This window comes from Protopterus annectens, chromosome 10.part0 (genome assembly GCF_019279795.1).
Source record: "Protopterus annectens isolate FY-2018-M chromosome 10.part0, PAN1.0, whole genome shotgun sequence".
NCBI classification, from domain to species: domain Eukaryota; kingdom Metazoa; phylum Chordata; order Ceratodontiformes; family Protopteridae; genus Protopterus; species Protopterus annectens.
The window spans coordinates 1,287,018,736-1,287,030,774 of record NC_056744.1 but is presented as its reverse complement, the minus strand read 5'-3'; positions in this window follow the sequence as shown (position 1 = coordinate 1,287,030,774).

Here is a 12,039-nt window from a genome sequence, read left to right as displayed (position 1 = left end):
CATGCTGTGTTACATTTTTGCTCAGTACTTTACACCTTTACACACGCACTTCTGTATGAATCATATCAATATTCACAAATGACATAGAATTATTTACAAAATTCCAGATATCTGGGCTGTCAGTATTTCCTTCTGTGACAGCATATTTTCCCCTTTCTCCAATTTCATGCAAACTGAGTTAGTATACATAACAGATTTACATCGGGGTGTAGCGGCGGGGGGTTCCTCTTCAAACTACTTATTGTATTCTGTTTGCCATTTTTATAGACATTATTTTGGAGTGCAAGCATTTCTGCAATGTTTTTTGTTTGTACTGGAGGTTTTTTTTTTTAAACAGGCTTTCACCAAAAAATGATGAGAAATCTGGACATTCTGCAATAACCTATACAATTGAGAGGTATGGCCAAGTTTTGAACCCCCGACTGTAGATGTGAATGTCACAGAAAGAGTGCATGACTGTGCAAAACACTGTGTGCTCACAGAAGCAGTTAAGTTCCTCCTCATCGTCACATTTCTGCAGTGGGATTCAGGCCAGCAAGGGCCACCAAAGCAAAGTGACAGCCCAGTTTCTCATATTAATGGGGACGTAGTGGAAGAGAAGAAAAAAAAAAGAGAAAAGGGAATAACAGAGGAAACCCAGAGGGTCAACCATAAGCAATACATGGATGGTTACAAGGGTACCTTTTGTGGAAAAGGGTCTAATTTTTTATTAGAAAAAGATAGTAGCTGGGGAAAGTAGTGTGGAATGGGCTGTTGGAGAGGTAGACAGAGAGAGAAGGGAATGTTGTGGAGGTGCACAGTCAAACATAAAATGCAGATATAGATGGGCATGGTGATATTTATACAAGCAGTGGGATCATCAATAGGTAGAAACATACTAATAGAGAATGGCAGCTTGGTGATTGGAAGGACTGGATAACAAGGTACAGAGAGTGGCAAGTCAGGGTAACACAGGGATAGGGGACAGAACAGGATGCATGGCAGAAGGAACACTATCATAAATACATCAAACATTGGCAGTAACCACTAAACTCATAAGGAGGACCTTGGCATGCATGTTAGAGGCTCTTGCTCTGTCAGTGGCCACTAACATATGATGTCTGCTATAGCTGCTGCTATCACTTGCATTCTGCCATCCTGTAGACTGGCAATTCCTGGTGTTTAGGAGATCACTGCATCCCTGTACACCTGTGTTGTACATTTCCAAATCACTCTGCAATTTTCAGTGCCACTGTTTACATATTCCCTGTGCCTTGTTTGCATGTAGAACCTCATTTCCACACCATTATGCAGTAATTTGCATATCGTGCATGTCACACTATTTCCCCTAAAGGCCCTGCGCTACTTATGTCTCTGAATATCCTCTTGCTTGCACTTCACTGCTGTTCATGTTATTTTGTACAGCACTCACACTCCTACCTCCCTCTTACTTATACACACACAAACACACACACACACACACACACACACACACACACACACACACACACACACACACACACACACACACACACACACACACACACAAACCTACTTCTTAAATAAATGCATACACAACCCTACCTACTTCTTACATAAACGCATACACACCCCTACCTACTTCTTATATAAACGTATACACACCCCTACCTACTTCTTATATAAACAACACATATACACCTCTACTTACGTCTTACATCCACACACCCCTACCTACCTATCTACCTATTTCTTACACACACACCTCTTAAACACTTAAAACACACCTACCTCTCACTTGTATGTTAGTCCGTAGTCCAAACATCTTCTGAAATTTAAATTCCGCGTGGAAGATGAAAACGTAATCCATCGGTTGCACAGACAAAGAAGACGTAAACAAGTCTCAAACACCTGCTCCGTCTGTGTGGCTGTACATAAAGGGCATTCTTAAAGAAAAACTCCCTTAAAAAAAAAATGAAAATTAATCTCCCGGCCAAATAGTTCCAGGGGGGTGCAAGTGCACCCCCTTGCACCTGCTTGCGGGCACCCTTGGATATTCGTCTTCAGCAACAAAGGGGACACATCATATTAAGACAGAGAGAAAAACAAAAAAAAAATACACCTTACATACTGGCCTTACAACCTTGCTCTTACAAACTTCAAACATTGATAGACTAACATGTTTTGCATTAGCATAAGCTTTCAGAAGGATATTAGGTCTGAAAACTGCAATGTTTGCCTTTTTTTTGAATTCCATCCTCCTTGACTTACCAATGACCTGCTACCTAGCTCAGAGCCATGTTAAAAGTCATTTGAAGCCATACCTCTCAACCTCTTAGCACAAGAAACCTGGACAAGACCTGACATAATGGAGGGACAAAGGCTCACAATTCAGGACAGATTTTAAATATTGTAAATCATTATATGCCTAGCCAATTGTGACACTCCACCACTGACCTAGTAATCAAGGAGCCTCAATCCTCACCACTGGCAACAGTGGGGAATGTACACACTGGGAGGATGACAAGTACAAACACAGTAAAGTGCAATTTTCCTTAAGAGCACACAGAGACCACAGCCAGTCTGGGGCTGGTTTCTTTCTCTTTCTCTAGATCCCCAGTAAGACTCCCCACTGGCAGAGCTATAGGGTTGAGTTCTCAGCTGAGTGGCCAAACCAAGACCTCCAGCACCCTCTCTGTCCAACCAGTGCTTCATGTCCCTACCCATGTGGCTGACACACACGCACACTTTGAGGTTTGATTTATACCCACATACACACACCTGGGAAAGGCTGGCACAAGGTTACTAGCTATGCCTCATTCTGCCCAGGCTATAAGGTAGTTTTCACTGCCACCAACCACTACTTATCAGCTACATTAAGGCCCTTAACAAAGGTTGTCCAGTATTACTGTGCAATATTACTATTAATCCAAATGGTAGTTTGAGCAAGAGCAAGGCTATTAGGAGTTACCCACAGTGTCACCAAATATATATATGCAAGTACTCTATGATGTTAAATATCTCTAGACAGACCAGCCAAAATTGAAAGGTTTAAATATATTTAATAATAATACAAAAACAAGACAATACTAAATATGTATTCACAGTGACTTCAGAGTTCAAAATCACAGGAAATATTTAAAACAACATTGCAGGACAGTCTCAAATAAATAACGAAAAACATCTAAATTAAGCTCAGCTATATTCCTGACTATATCTAAAAGAAATTATTGTACCCTAGAAACTTACTATTACATCAAGGCAAGTGTGGTGAATGGATCTTTTAGCTGATGTCAGGTCAAAGATGGATACAGAATGCCCAGTCACTCTCTTAGAGAGTTCTTAAATTAATATCAAATATCCTGGGATACCTGCAGCATGACATCACTTTTTGTCACCTGACTTCAGTTCCAAGGCTCAAAAACATCCATTGCTAGAAACTGCTAACATTTAGCAACTCCCTGTGAAAATACATAACCTTCAGGTGTTTGCATATCCTAGAAGTCATAAAACAATAAAACACTTCTACATCTCAAGCATAGTAATTATCTCTCTTTCAAGGCAACACAGAGAGTCCCCTAGTGTAGACATCCTGTCTCCTGTTGACTGAAACTGAAAGATAACATCTCTTGTTTATGGCCCATCAATAAAGTTCTTCAGTCTCAACTAATCTTAAGTTTTGCAAGTTAATCTCCTGTTAAAATACATACATCTAAACAATTACAATACTGTATAAAAATATCTCTTCAGCACATACAATATGACATACAGTTCTAATCTAGTGGTAACACAAGCAATTGCATCCTGCTGGTATTCAAAAATGACATATAACTATTTACAAAATTCCAGATAGCTGTCTGGCAGTATTTCCTTCTGTCACACTTCTATATAAATCATATTAATACTCAAATGACATCTAATTATTTACAAAATTTCAGATAACTGAGCTGGCAATATTTCATTTTGTGACACCGATTACCACAGGCCAGATTCAAACACTGAATGTTGTATTTGTGAGGTTAAAGCCTTAACCATTATACCAACCCTCCCCCTCTTATAAATTTAGAAAGTTGATAGAATAACAATAATTGTGTTAGTATGCATGCTTCGGAAGAATATGAAATCTGAAACTCAAATGTATGTCATTACTTAATATCTTCGATCCTCAGATCATCCAAGTGACTTGCCAGAAAACTACAGGCTTTATTTGAAACAGACCTAAAGTATGTAGTAAAACCAGGCCATTTGGCAAAATGTGAGCAGTTAAACAGCGGTGGATAACAGTCCGAGTGTGCAGGAACTGCAGGTGGCCACTCCAACCATTAACACAAGCATGCTGCTGCAACTAATGGCTCCAACCCCTACCACGCATGCGTGGAATGTAGCCATTACCTAAAGGAGCCTGAAGCCTGCAAAAAGGTTTACAGCTCACTACACCACTCCCAGTCACCAGAACACAACAGGATGAGACCACCACCACCAATACAAATGTAGCCCAGATGAAGCAGCCCCCAAAACAAATTCACTCTGCCTTCAAAATACCACATCAATGGACTTGCAGTCTCTCAAGAGACAAAAATTACTCTCTTGCACAGCAATTCACCAGCAAGATATACAGCTTGCATAAACTCATCATAGGCAGCTGAACACAAGAGCAATACATCCAAACCCATCAGCAAAGTAATATTTCCATACAATATCACCATCCCTTTACTGCATCCCCATGCCCACAGGGGCAACCAAAAATGTTCACAGACTCCTGTTGGTAGCTTGTTCTCTCTCCAAGACCTTCAAAGCCAAACCACTGTAGCCTTATGCCCCCCGTTACACCAACAATTGCTCACAGATTCTTAGGTTCATAGGTTCATAGGCGTTTATTAGACTAACAACCAAAGGGCCTTTTTAAGCCTAGCCATGCATCCCAAATCTCTAACAAGTTCTGATACCCTTGATAAGTATAAGCATGGGCTTGGGAAATAAATCATTTACAGGTTACCTGTTTGCATCAGAGACATAGGTGCCAATCCAGGGATGAATTTCCAGTTTCCCATCCAATTGTCCAAGCTGCACTTGAATTGGATTAGGGAGGAACTCTGCTTCACATGGATGGGGAGCCTGTTTCATAGACTGGGTAGTCTCTGGGATACATACCTATCTCTCCAAAAGGTCCTATTTATATCACAGGCAAGGTTTAAGTATTTAGAACTGGTAATTCTGGTACTGTTTATTTTGTGGATAGGCAGGAGGTCCATCAGAGTGGGGTCTGACAATGTCCTGTATACCAGGCATAGATCTCCTCTCAAAATCCTGTAGGAGACAGAATACAGGGATAGGGCCTTGAGGCAGTCTGCATAAGACATATTACATATGCCCTGTATTCTTTTAGTGAGTAACCTCTGTGGACGTTTTAGTTGTTGGATATGCCTGGTTAGGTACATACCATAGGGAGCATTGTACTTAATGATAGGTCTGAGGAATGCCAAATACAGCAGAACAATGACTTCCTTGGACTTAGATGCCACACCTTTGTTTATACGTTGCACAACATAGAATGATTTCCTCACCACTGTTGACACATGATGATCATAGGCTAGATTACTATCTATGTGTGTCCCTAAGTTCCTGACTACTGGGTCAACTATAAGGGGTGTGTTGTCAATATGACAGTTACCACAGATGGATGACTTCCCAAAGGATGCTATTATGCATTTCTTGGCATGTAGTTTTAGTCCATGACTCTGACACCATTTGTTTGTCTATGTCAGCCCCTGCTGGAAAACATTTGTGTCAGTGTGAGATTCAATGACAGCTCCTAATTTGCAATCATCTGCAAATTTAGTCAGCCAGAGACCACTGACATTGGCCTTGACTTCTGAGAAGTAAATGCCAAAAAGGAGTGGTCCAAGGACACATCCCTGAGGGACTCCACTTGTGACTGGCCTCTTTGTAGAGGTGGACTCTCCAATTCTAATTTCCTGGGTCCTGTCTGTCAGCCAGTTGGCTATCCACCGGGTGACATATGGGTTTGTACCTAACCTCTTGAGTTTGTCAACAATGCCTGAGTGGGGTATTTTGTCAAATGTCTTGGCCAAGTCAGGGTAGGCAGTGTGAATGATTTTGCCCTCATCTATTGCTTTGGTGACCTTCTCAATGAAGTCCACCAGGCTGAGTAGGCATGATCTGCACTTGACGAAACCAAACTGGTTTGGGTCCAGTGTCTGGAGGTTTACTATATCTCTACTGATCATCTCCATGATAATGCTTTCCATGGCTTTACTTATAAGACTAGTGAGACTTATGGGTCTGTAGTTTCCAGGGTCTGTAGATGGCCCACCTTTTGTGCAGAGGGATGACTGTTGCCTTTCTCCATTCATGAGGCACAAAGCCTGTTTGGAGGCTACAGTTAAATAGTAATTCCAGAGGTCCTGATAGGTTATGTTTCATGCTATTTAGAAGGCATCCTGGGATATTGTCTGGGCCCATTGATGCAATGCTCTTGGTCTAAGAGTAAGAGAAAGAATTAAGGACCTGTTCCCTAGTGATAGTACTGGGAGTTATATTTGATGATATTTCCTGAGGGAAGATTGAGGGGGAGAGAGGAGTAAAGTTGGAGTTAATTTATCAGCTAGGAGGTTTGCTATATCTTCTGGCTCAGTATAGGTGACTCCATTTACAATGAGCTCTGGACACAATTGTGTATTGCCTTTGAGGTTGTGGACATACCTAAAGAATGCTTTGTGATTGTCCTTGGCCTGGGAGGCCAAACTTACCTAAAATTTGGCTTTGGCAGACTTTATTTGTCCTCTGAGATGTTTGGTTAGTTCAATGAGAATGCTTTTATCCTGTTGGGTGCTGTACCTCCTAATTTTTGCCATGATTTTCTTCCTCCTGTTATACATCCGATTTATTTTATAATTCCACCAGGATGGCTTGTTTTTTGAGTTAGTTCTGTACTTCTTCCTGATGGGTACCTCTGTCTCTATGCAGCTATTAACATGCTTGTACAGGGTTTCTGTGAACAAGTCTGCATAGGCAGAAGTGTTCTCAGGGTTTATAGGGGCTTGAAATGTTGCCAGATTCTCACTTAATAGCAGGAGGTTAGCCTTAGAATAGTTCCTGATTTAGCTGGGGGTCCAGGCTTTATTTTTACTTCAAAGGCGCCATTTTGTGGTTTGACCTTACCAGGGAAGGCATTACAGTAGGGGGTGTGCAGCACTCTCCCATATTAGACAGGACCAGATCTAGTATGGTTGCATCCCTGGTTGGTGTATTGACTATCTGGTCCAGGGAGTTTGTGTTTGCAAAATCCAGGAATCTCTGTGCATGTACATTTGATGTTGTATAGGATTCCCAGTTAACAGTGGGGTAATTAAAGTCATCTATGAATATGGTATTGGGTCGGATGGTTACTGTATCTAATAAGTTTAAATACATGGTATGGGATTCATGGGTCATAGAGGGGGACCTATAGCTTGCAAGGAAGTGGTACTGGATTTTACTTGTGGTGATTTGAACATGGAACAGCTCAAGTGTATTGTCCTGTTTGACCATTCTTGAAGTATATTTATTTTTGATGTAAATACCTCTACCTTTAATCCCCACCTGTGAAGTAGCTGCTCTAAATGTGTGGAAGGCATTGTAACCTTGCACTGTTGGTGTGCTGTCCTCAGCTTTAAACCATGTCTCAGAGACTGCACAGACATCAGCATTCTCTAGGGTAAAGAGAGCTTCCAGGGAGGGATTTTTTTTGTTAAGGTTCCTAGCATTGAGCAGTAATACATTTAGATTTTCTTGGTTTTGATTTGCTATGTCAGAAGTACTTTCAGTTTGGCATTGCCTAAAAAAGGCACTATGGGGGAAGACAATGTTTTAGCTAATATTTGAAAGCTTAGAGGGGAGAGGATTAGACCATTCCTGGCAAAGCAGCATGGTCTGTTCACCATCTCTTTCCATGCTGACAAATATTGCACCCCCTTAGAATGACAGCAGAAACTAAGCCAATTATTAAAGTCAATCATTTTTTGTTCATATTGTGGCATCATCCTTGGAGAAGGTAAAATGCTGCTCACTGCTAGGCTCATACCAGCCTGAGACACATATTCCCAGAGCTCTGTGATGTCTCTCTTTATGTAGTCTAGGGAGGTACATCTCAGGTAATTTACTCCCACATGGACTATGACTGAGTAATATTGGTAACTGCGATCCAATGACCTGAGTGCATGCATAATGTGGTAGATCCTAGCCCCTGATAAGCAACTGACTGTAACTTTTGCTTTACTCAGCCTGTTGAGAGGGACATCAGTGTGTTTCACAATGGAGTCTCCAGTGACTAGAATGTTGGATTGTGTGGTGACTCGCCGTATGGGTTTAGAAGAAGAGGCTCCATGAGATTTAACTCTATGTGTCGATGTGGGTGTTGTTTTCAAAGAGTGCGTTTGGGGCTGCTTTAAACATTATTATCATAAACTTGCTGTAGCACATCTTAGTATCCACAAGGCTGCGAGCAACCAAACTGCTCCACCAATGACTATCTTAATGGAAAATCAGTCAACAAAATTACTTCTAGTCGGATATTACAGCCAATGATACTCAACCACCAAATGACACCACTACTGACTCCACAAAGGGGACTGATGAACCCATAGACCCAAACAGGTATATATATATATATATATATATATATATATATATATATATATATATATATATATATATACACACACACACACACACACACACACACACACACACACACACACACACACATATAGATATTAAAGTGACATCCATTATCCTCCTCCTTGCACACCACCACCATCTAAGACCTACCTGTCCACTGAATTACCTACACATAGTCTTGGATGTAAGCTAGCAAAATTGCAAATTCACACCAAAATGTCCACACATAAGATTTCATAACAAAATGCTTCTTCAAATATTGGAAGCAGAACACAATGGAACATCACATTAAATGACTGCTTGATTCAGCTCTCGGTCACATGATGACTTCGGTTATTGTTTTAAAGACCTTAGTATCAATACTGGTTTATATTATTCATTCTATGGATCTCTGACACAAAAATACATTGTCATTGATCATGTATAAAGCAGCTACTGGAACTATACCAGAAATATTACCAGTTGTTTGCTAGTAATTATGAAGATATGTAATATTTATATATAGATGGTGATGAAGAAAATTGCCATTGATATTTGCAATATAAGTTGTACATATTGATGGATATTCAGTAATATTTATATTGTTTCTTACACAAATACACAGGATTTTTCATATTTCTGTAAATATCTCAACAAGCTGCTGTCATGTGAAACTCAAGGGTTGCTGAACAAAAGTACATGACACTACATATCTAGGTTGTGCATTTTCCAATATTTGAAAAGTTGTTTGTGAAACCTTAGAGAAAACTATTACAGTGTTGTTATAAATGATACTTTGACTATTGTCACTGTAAAGAAGATGTTTTACTGGTAACATTTGCTGTCTGTACCTTTTTTATATTTACTGTTTATAAGAATGTTTTGCTTATGCCTTTTAACTCATTTTTTGGAAAATGCCAATTATGTGTGCATGTTGCAACAGGTGTGATTTTCCACATCTCAAAAGTACTGAGTTAAAATATTGCATCATCACTGACTGATCTACATGATTTATTATTGCCGTAACCTACACCTGTTTAACTTTCAAAGTGCTCATAACTGTTTTCTTGTTACTGAAAGTGCTTATGTGATTCTAAGTGAAGCAATTGTTTTGCAAGCATTCAGATTATTTGCTCAGAAATGTTTTGAACTGCTATTTGTGATATCCTTGTCACAGTCATTCTCGCTACCAGTCATGATAACATTACAAACATAAATACTGCTTGATTTAAAAAAGTATTGTGTAAAATCTTACCATAACTTTAGCTGTCCTTCTCTTCTATATGTCACTGTATTCCTAACATAAGGGAGTCTGCCTCCGGTGGATTCACGTACGTCTGGCCATTTTAGAAAAAGATTGATGCTACTGTGCAGCTATGTGCAATGTCCCACATCTCTCTGCGAACATCAGCCATAAACAGACATCGGGTACAAAACAGACATCAGGATGCATCTAACTCAGAACTGAAAGTCGCCGGGACTGGTGACTATGGAGAGGGTACTCAGGAGTCAGGCAAGTGTCAGGGGGAAGGCAGGGTGGGAGCAGCAGCATATAGAAGAGAAGGACATCTAAGGTTATGGTAAGATTTTATGCAGCAACACTATGCCCTTCTATTCATATGCTGCTGTATTCATAACACAAGGCAGAGTGCAAAAGCTCCTGTTATTAAGAATTGGGTGGGGGAACAGAAGCATTTTCCACAAAGCCATGGAGGATGGCTCTGACAAATCCTGCTCTTGACCTAGAAATGATGTCCAACTATATTGTTTGGTGAAGGTATGGACAGATGACAATGCAGCTGCTTCTAAAATGGCAGCTGTATCCAGACCCTTAAAGAAGGCACCAGAGGAGGACACCGCTGTAGTGGAATGTGCCTTTACTGAGAATGGAAGCCTTCTGCCATGGGCTGTGTAGCAAAAGGAGGTAATTTTAGAAATTCAAGAGGATATGGTTTGCTTGGAAACAGGATGTCCCAGGGCTCTTGGGTGGTAGGAGACAAAGAGCCTGTCCGATTTACAGATGGATTTGGTTTTGGCCAAATAGTATCTGAGTTGTCTATGTACATCCAAGGAGTGCAGGATCCTTTCAGCAGGGTTTTGAAGAGAAGGGAAGAAGGTAGGAAGGTTGATAGCCTGATTCAAGGAGAGTTCATTAACAACTTTGACATGAAGGATGGGTTAGTATGTAAACAAACCCTGTCCTTGTGGAAAACTGTAAAAGGATGCCAGGCCATGAGAGTTTGCAGTTCAGAGACCCTTCTGGCTGAAGTAAAGGTGTCAGAAAGGAATCAATGCCCTACCACCCACAATGTAAGGTTCAGAGTGGACAGTTGGGGGTGTACAAGTGTTCCCTTCTCCTGTGTGAGTAGGTCCATCCAGTGGGGTAACATGTGGTGACTGCCCTTGGCTAGATGATATAGAAAGGGGAACCAGTGCTGCCTTGGCCAATAGGGGGTCACCAACAAGAGTTTCAGTTGTTGTCTCTGAATTTTCAGCAGAACTGTTTCTATGAGTGGGAAGGGGGGAATGCATAAGTGAACATCCCCTTCCAAGGGAAGGAAAGAGCATCCACTCTCCATGCTTCAGGATGAGGTATCCTGGAACAGAAGGTTGTGAGTTGTCTGTTCATGGGGAAGCAAAAAGATCCACATCCAGAATACCCTATTGATGGACCAGGTCCAGGAACACATCCCTGTTCAGCATACATTTGTGGGAGTGAGTCATAGTCCTTCTTAGAGTATCTGCCATCACATTCTCTGCAGAGGGTATGTAGATGGCTAGAAGGTTGACTTGTCTGTCTGGTGTGATTTCTCTTGACTGCAGAGCCAATCTGTACAGGAGGTAGGACCTTGTTCCCCCTGTTTGTTGATGTACCACATCACAGTGGTGTTGTTTGTGTCCCATCTCAGCATGCCTGGCAGGATACAATCTTTGAAAATTTGTAGGACTAATATCAAGGCTCTCATCTCCTTGATATTGATGTGTTCCCTGTGCTGATTCAGGGTCCACAAGTTTTTCACTCTCCATATTCCAAAGGTTGCTCCCCAATCTGTGTCTGAAGCATCTGCAAACAGGTCCTGATTGGGGGTAGTGGTTGTAGGGGCAGGCCTGATTGGCATTTACCTGGGCTACCCACCAATTCAGTTCCTTGGATAGGCGTGGTAGCAGGGGAACCATGAACTCCAGGGGGTGTAAGTGTTGTTTCCAGACTGTTCTCAAATACCATTGGAATTTCCTCATGTGAAGCTTTGCTAAGGGTACCATGGGGATGGTGGAAGCCATGAATCCCAGGAGCCTGAGAAGCTCCCTGGCCAGCAGGGACTTGAGAGGGAGGATCTCCTTGAAATAAGAAGTCAGAGACAAAATCTTGTCTGGGGGAAGGCAAGCCATCATTTTTTCCATTGAGCTCCTGAATCCCAAGAG